The sequence below is a fragment of the Gambusia affinis genome, linkage group LG06, assembly GCF_019740435.1.
Source record: "Gambusia affinis linkage group LG06, SWU_Gaff_1.0, whole genome shotgun sequence".
NCBI lineage: Eukaryota > Metazoa > Chordata > Actinopteri > Cyprinodontiformes > Poeciliidae > Gambusia > Gambusia affinis.
In genome coordinates this window covers 15,904,587-15,912,261 of record NC_057873.1, presented here as the reverse complement: position 1 = coordinate 15,912,261, position 7,675 = coordinate 15,904,587, and positions in this window count along the sequence as shown.

Sequence of the window (7,675 nt, the reverse complement as noted above, 5' to 3'; positions counted from 1 at the left end):
ACTGGAATGAAAACATAAGTCTAAAGTCTATTTTGCTTACACATTTTTTGCAAAGTAGACAGTTGTTTATTTGTGACTGAACGTCTCATTCACCTGCAGTTTTTGATGAAAAAAATTAGATTTTCAAAAACCTGTATACATAGTACACAGGTTGTTATGCTTTCATTTAATTTCAAGTTAGAACTTCTAAAAGTCCAAAGAGAGGATGGGAGGAGTTTCTGACCATGTTTTGTGCCTTGTGTCTGTGGTGTCATATCCCAGGCAAAAGGCAGGGGCAACTTAATGATCTTCTCAGCTCCCCTCACCATTCTCTGCAGGGCCCTTTTGTCTGCCATACTACCGCAGATGGAGCATGGCCTTGAGGTTCAGTATGTCAACACACTCCCAACCACAACTCCAGAGAATGTTGTGAACATGCTGGTTGGTCGTGAATCTTTTTTCATCTTCCTCTCATTGGGCTGTCTCTACTGGGCCTATTTCAAAATACCAGTGGTGTTCTTCCACCAGGTGAGGTCATCAGAGATCTGTAGGCCACTTAATGTTATTTATTCGCTCTACTGCAACAATGCTGAGGGTGTGTGCACCCAGGTCAACTTGTTGACTACCAACCTTTAGAGGTTGACAGTCAGGGTCTTTATTTTGTTCACACTAGCGCTACACTGATGACTCTCCACAAGGTCTCAAGCTCTTTGACTTCATTCATGTTCACTGATGAATTTTCAGAGAAGGCTGCTTCTGTTTTCCGTAACATTTTTTGACACACAGGTTCATATAGTTTGAAACACAAACATTTGGTTCTCACTTTTGGTGTCATACTGAACATTATGTTAAAACCAGAAGCATCTGAGGCTCAGAAAGGCAAAACCAGCTAGTGAGACTTCAGAATCATCTCTAATTTGATCTCTAATCAAATAATAAGGACTTCTCAAATAATAATCTTTGGACAGACGAGTGGAACTATTTGGCCATCAGAACAGAAGAAAAAGAGAATCAGAAAAAAAAGAATTAAAAAAACTTATGCTGAAGTGAAAATTGACCATACGGTACGACAGTGAATTAAAAATTAATGGTAAAGGCACCATTGACTGGCTGAGAATTTAAAAAGGAAAGTCATGGGGCGTGTCTGGCCCAGGCTTCAGTGGTTCAACAGGATCTAGTTTGGTAATATGGCTATTTGTTAATTGAAGCAAAGATGTGTTCTGGGACAGGTATGTTTAGTTGGACATAAAAGACTGCAGGAAAAAATGTTCTGATAGGAGATTTAAGTTTAAGTGGATGTCCATTTTGAGTACTTAGATTAACCCACTCATTTGGAAGTCCAAACGTTATTGTCATCTGTTATTAGGATTTAAATATATTAATCGCAATCACTGTTTCATTACTGTTAGTAAAAAAATAGAAAGGCGCATACATTTAAATGCTCTCTCTTTCTCTCTCTCTGTGTTTTTGTTGACATTGAGTGTCTGAGATTAGATTGCTCTTGTGGGACCTGATTGAAACACTCCAGTGGATTGAAGTGGACATCAGTAAAGCTTGACATGGCACAGAGCTAATGCTGAGCTCACACTGCTTTATTTATCACCCTAAAGTAGGAGTGGCTGGATTGATCCAAATATTTATCATGTCAATACTGTCATTGGTACTGGTATTGGATCAATATTTCCTCGGGATTAATACATCAATTTCAGTTTCTCTCCAGTTTGTTTGAAATGTTGCATTTTTTGTGTATGTAGTAGACACATATTCACTATCTCCGCTCCTCCTCCTGTATGTCATCTTGTGGTGCCTTTCACTCAGAACAGTACTGAGTCGTTTAGGTTTCACTGTGTCGCTCCTCCGTCTCTGATTGCCACCAGACTTTTGGCTGCACCATGTCCGATGTTTGTTAAAAATTCCCCTTATGTCACCAAGATTTCTGATTGGTTACCTCACATTCCTTTTCGTTTTTTCATCCTCAAGAAAACACCACATACATTGCGATGCAAGACATTCCAAAGTGCTTAATATCCCTAATTTTAGATCAGAATAGTCATTCTGAGAGGACTTTGAACACACCACATATGCCAGGAATATCACTTAAAGTTATCTTAAGAGTCATCCTGAAAATCAAGCCGTCCATAAAGATTTCTCAGAATTAGTTGAACATGTTGACCGAAATATGTTGCAATTTTTTAATTAATTTAAAAAATGGTATTTGTGATACATAAAAGTCCATAATTATGTCATAAATATGACGTCTTTCATAACATTTTTAACCCGTGGAGGTCGCCACAAAACAAGGAGCTCTTTTAAGCAATAAAGGAGCTACTGTCAATGCTGCTGGTACCGAATGTGAAACCACAGACCTTACAATGGACCAAAGACCAGAACTTGAACAGCTGCTAGTGGACTGAAGACTGGACGTCAACCATTTACCAGATCACACAATCTGAGCAGAGGCACATGTCATTCATTGTTTCATTTATAAAATTGAAGGTGGAAGCACAATTACAATCTTCCTCCATTTGGTCCTCCTCATTTTCATTACCTCTTGTGATTTGTACTTTCCTTTCAATTTCAACATGCTCTGTTTCGAATTTAAAAGGCTTAACGATATTATTTGTTGCTGTGTTGGCTGGACAGAGCTAGAGTAATCGAACCTACCATACGTCATATTCCCAAAATGCATTGCAGTGTGAACAATATCTCCTTGTGACAATATGTTATATAGATTTTTAAAAACCAGACAGCCTACAGTATTTTTACTTTACTGTTTTTACATCTAAAATAAATATTTATTAATATAAATTTAAGTCTTTTGTTACAACTAATTGTGGATCCGTTTAAGGTTGTTTGAAGGAGAAAATCGGGACAAAAATCTGCATAAAAATCTTGCAATTCGAACTGGGCATTATGTTATTTGCATTGTTTTGAAAAGAGAAAGATTTGACTTTTGCACACCGCTCTCTAAAAGGAGCATGTTTGGGATTGACAGCATTTATATAAACCTTTCAGAAAAGAATATGCATGTAATTTCTGTCTTCTATGTATAAGAAGGCAGGAGTCTGTGAGCCTATCAATACAAGCACACAAATATGTGTGCGTGTGTGTGTGTGGGTGTGTGCGTGTGTGTGTGTGTGTGTGTGAGAGAGACTCTGGACGTAGTCCAAGTTCTGCCTTTTCTCCTAATTTTATATATGATATTTACATCACAAGGACAGTCATGGAGTCAAAAAGAGACTAGTAATGAAGTGTATCCCTACTTGCCTTTCATGTGTGTGCGTGTGTGTGTATATTTTTATAGCACAAGGACAGTGATGAGGAGAGCACTGGCATACTGACTAAGTGAAGTCGAAGAGAGGGTCTCTGTGGTGGCAGAGCCTCTTAGTAACAAAAAGTCATTCACCTAATTTAGAACACACACATACACACGCACACACCCGTTTTAACCCAGAATCCTTCAGATAATGATGCATTCAGAAGCTACAACCTAAAATGTTGATGAAAAATAGCATTTCTCAACCGAGCTGCACTTTAAATTCAAACTTTCAGTTTTTGCTGCATTGTTGCGACCGTCGAAATATGCTGTACTGGCCTATGATTAAGTAAAGCAGTCATCAGAAAAAGAGCTTGGAAAAAAGATGGGACCAGGAAGAAGAGACTATAATGGATAGAGCGGGCAGAAACGGAGACAGAGGATGGGAAAGATCAATACAGTCTGTACTTTGAGAGAAGCAAATCTGCATATCATGAAAAAAACGATGCAGGGCGAGGGTGGAACGTGGGAGGAGGAAAACAGAAAAGCACAAAGCAAGTTTTCGCGTTTTGTTTACACATGTTTGGGGCAGACATAAAGGAAAGGAAAACATCAGGGCAGATAACAGATAAAGAGAATTTGACAAAGGTGAGCCTTCTTGAGTTATCCAAAAAGAAAGAGACATAATCATGAAAAGGAATTACTCGATTAGAGATTATGGAGGATATCAAAAGAGAGGCTGAGACAGAAGCAAAGTTACGGTGCTTGATAAATCAGAGTGGCAGACTGAAGGAGGAACTTGGTCTTCCTCCAAGATAAGCCCTTTTTATTTTATTCAATACACAGTACATTTTTTGGAAAACACGTAAGATGCTGTAATGTTGGTGAATATTGCAAACACAATGACTTAAAAGGTGCTGCTGCATTTCTGCTTTGAGTTCAAAGCAAACATAGACCCAAGATAATGAAAGGTCAATCAGTACACTGAAAAGAAAAATCAATTGTTTGGATCTCAGCAACAAGGTTTTACTGAAAACATCTATTGACATCTTGTTTTGCCATGCAACATACAACGGCTATGTTGTATTTTCAAACAACTTCAGCACCTTGGCTTCTTAGCAAAAGGTATTAAACTGTATTTAATACTTAGAATTACCAACTATATTCTGGCATATAGAGACTAAATGCATAATATCTACATAATCAGGTAGCATTCAAGCAATTGTGCAGCTTTATGGTTGATAATACAAAAGTTAACATTCACAAAACATTCACACTGCACATCCCAACAAAATAAAAAAATAAAATCTAATAAAATACACACAGAATTTAACTTATTCTTGCCTGTTTTTCTTGTAAAAATAGCAGGTAGTAAATTAATCTAATTCATGTTGTGCTTTTCAAGCCACTCATTTTATGTTTTGAAGCAGTTAAAATAGACTGGCAGCTTAGAGAGAACTATTGTAAGCAAATTATGAATGTTTAAGTTCAAATAAGACGACACAAGCACAGATTCCAACCTGGATATTTCTTACTATAAATCCAAAGTGGAAACAAACCCACTGTTATGACAGGTATACCTTGTACTTTGTAGTTTGATTTATTTTTGTCATGTCCCACAGGCTTGGATTATAAAATTATACATGGTACTTTTAGTGTATAACTAAGCAAAAAATTTGAGAGATTTCCAAAAGGAGCTATTCGTGCCATGCACATTCCAGAGAATCTTTTACCCTTAGGTTCAAAAATGACACCCTCATTTCTTTGTGTGCTTTACTCTGCCGCAGCTCTTGGCACCTGACAAAAGTTCATCTGCTCAAGTTGTCATGGCAACAGAGACGTTTCTTGTTGCTACCCGTTTGCCCTGCATCCCAACCCGATGAGTTAAAGAGAGCTTGATGGAATGAGAAAAAGGATGCCGTCTAATTGAATTTTTAAATAACAATGTTGATTTAATGACAGGAGTGTTTAGGCAGCAAAATATTTTTTTCAACATTGAGTATACACTCCAGTTACTTTATTTTTATTTATTTATTTATTTTTTTATTTTGCCAGAAGTTCAGAATATAATATTAATTATTTCTGATCAGGAACTAAAAATATCATAATTCCCGATGTCTAATAAAGTCACAGTTTGAATGTTATTGTTCTAAAATTTTATGGAAGTTACTTTTATTATTTATTATAATTTTCAGACTTATTACTTTATTTAGGGGCCCATGAAGACGTCTGAAAACAGAGTATTTTTTTTAATAATAATGCTTAAAGAGCATGCATCTTTCTAAAACCCTTGTCCCTAATGGGGTCGGGAGGGTTGCTGGTGCCGATCTCCAGCTGCGTTCCGGGCGAGAGGCGGGGTTCACCCTGGACAGGTTGCCAGTCTGTCACAGGGCAACACAGAGACATACAGGAGACACAACCATTCACACACACACTCACACCTAGGGAGAATTTAGAGAGACCAATTAACTTGACAGTCATGTTTTTGGACTGTGGGAGGAAGCTGGAGAACCCGGAGAGAACCCACACATGAACAGGGAGAACATGCAAACTCCATGCAGAAAGACCCCGGGCTGGGAATCGAACCCAGGACCTTCTTGCTGCAAGGCAACAGCTCTACCAACTGTGCAGCTCCAAACATGACTCTACTTTAGATTTTTTTTGGAGGAGCTGGTTTTCTGTTTTTCTCTTCTCTGAATATGTTTTAATTTCTCTGAATTTCAGTTGTTTTTATCAAATAGAGCCTCCAAATAATGAAAAAACTTCTTTCAAAATTAATATTTATTGATTTTGGCACATTCTGAACTGGTGAGGTTCAAATGAATTGTGGTAATATTTCTTTCATTATAAATATCTTACAACATAACATCAACATGATATTACTTTGGAAAAAAAAACAACCTACATGGTCTCACTTTGAACATGTAAACTATTTATTTCTCATCTCTGAAACAAATACTATTTAATCCAAAATATGTACTTTAGGAAATTCCAGCTTTTCTCTTTGTAAAGTGTTACATTTCTTTCTCCTTTGAATTTGTTCTTCATCTTACTAATTCTCAAGTACCAAATAGATCCAATGCCATCGAGTCTGTCAATAACACTGCTTTGCTATGACTGTGAATTCAAATAATGCACCATTTTGAACATGAAGGTTTTTATTTTGAAGAGCAAAGCAGGTCATGGTAATGATAATAAATGACAAAGGCAAGTAGAAGCTTTTCATTCTGAAATGATCTGAAATCGTTTAATACATAATTCAATATGAGAGGCATCTATGGGGTCATTATTGTGAAGCTGCAGCTAAAGTGAGCAGATTGGGTTAAACAATTAACAGCACAAAGTCTGCAGGTGCCTCTTTTCTTGCTATTACTTGGCTGGAGCCCCTGTTGTCTTGAGAATCTTCTAGTGTTTTTTTCTTATAGGATTGTCATTATATTTGATCCATCCCTTCGTATTTGAGTCAAACCAAAAAATATCATTTAATAACGCAAAAAAACCCAAAAACATATTGCAAAACAAAAATGGTGATGGAAATGCAGGTTATCTTTTACATAAGTAATTTTCCCTATGTGAAGGATATATTTCTTTAGAAACACTCTTCTGGAGCTAAATATCCCAGGTTAACATTTCTTGCCTTTCAATTGTTGGAAATATTATGTGTAACAAAATTTGACAAGAAATTGTGAGAAGCAGAGCAGTGGTAAAAATTACATTCTGATGGATATCTTTGTGTCTTTACAACTGCTTATTGAGTGTTATGGCTTCTCTAAAGTCCAGCCCCCACAGATTTTATAAAGTTATTGCTAGGTATTACAACAACCATGACAATGCAAAGTAGATAAAGTCATACTTTGACCTTTTTAATAAATGCCCAACTCTTTCAAACATTGTGCTTTGCACAGCAGCATGAATTGCCTTCCATGCACAATTGCGCAACAGTTAATCATTATATTGCGATAACATGCTCTCTGGTTAAAGAAGCAAACAAGGATCAACAGAAACAGCTTTTAACATACCTATTTTATGAGCAACAATGAGCAGACACACTCATTTGAGTGTTTGTAAGTGGAGATGGAAGTCTGTTTCTGTCAAAACACGCAGACAGTAACAGCAACAATGAAGAACATGACTCTCAAAAATGACAGCAAAAGCCATGTGCACATGCATGTGTGGAGCTCTGTGCATTATTATTTATGTGCACATTAATTTTCTTGTTTCTTCTTCAAAGGGCTGTAACATCTACACTGATCTTCTCGTGGAATGAAAGTCTAGCGATAACATTTAGACAGACCAACTGCATATCGTCACCTTTATAAAGAACAGCAAGTCTTTTTTTTTTTTTTTCTAAAGTGATTTTTGGCAACAACAACAACAAAAAAACACCCCAAGAAAATTCCATTCAGCAAAAAATGACAAAGGCCGTTATTTTAGGTAGGT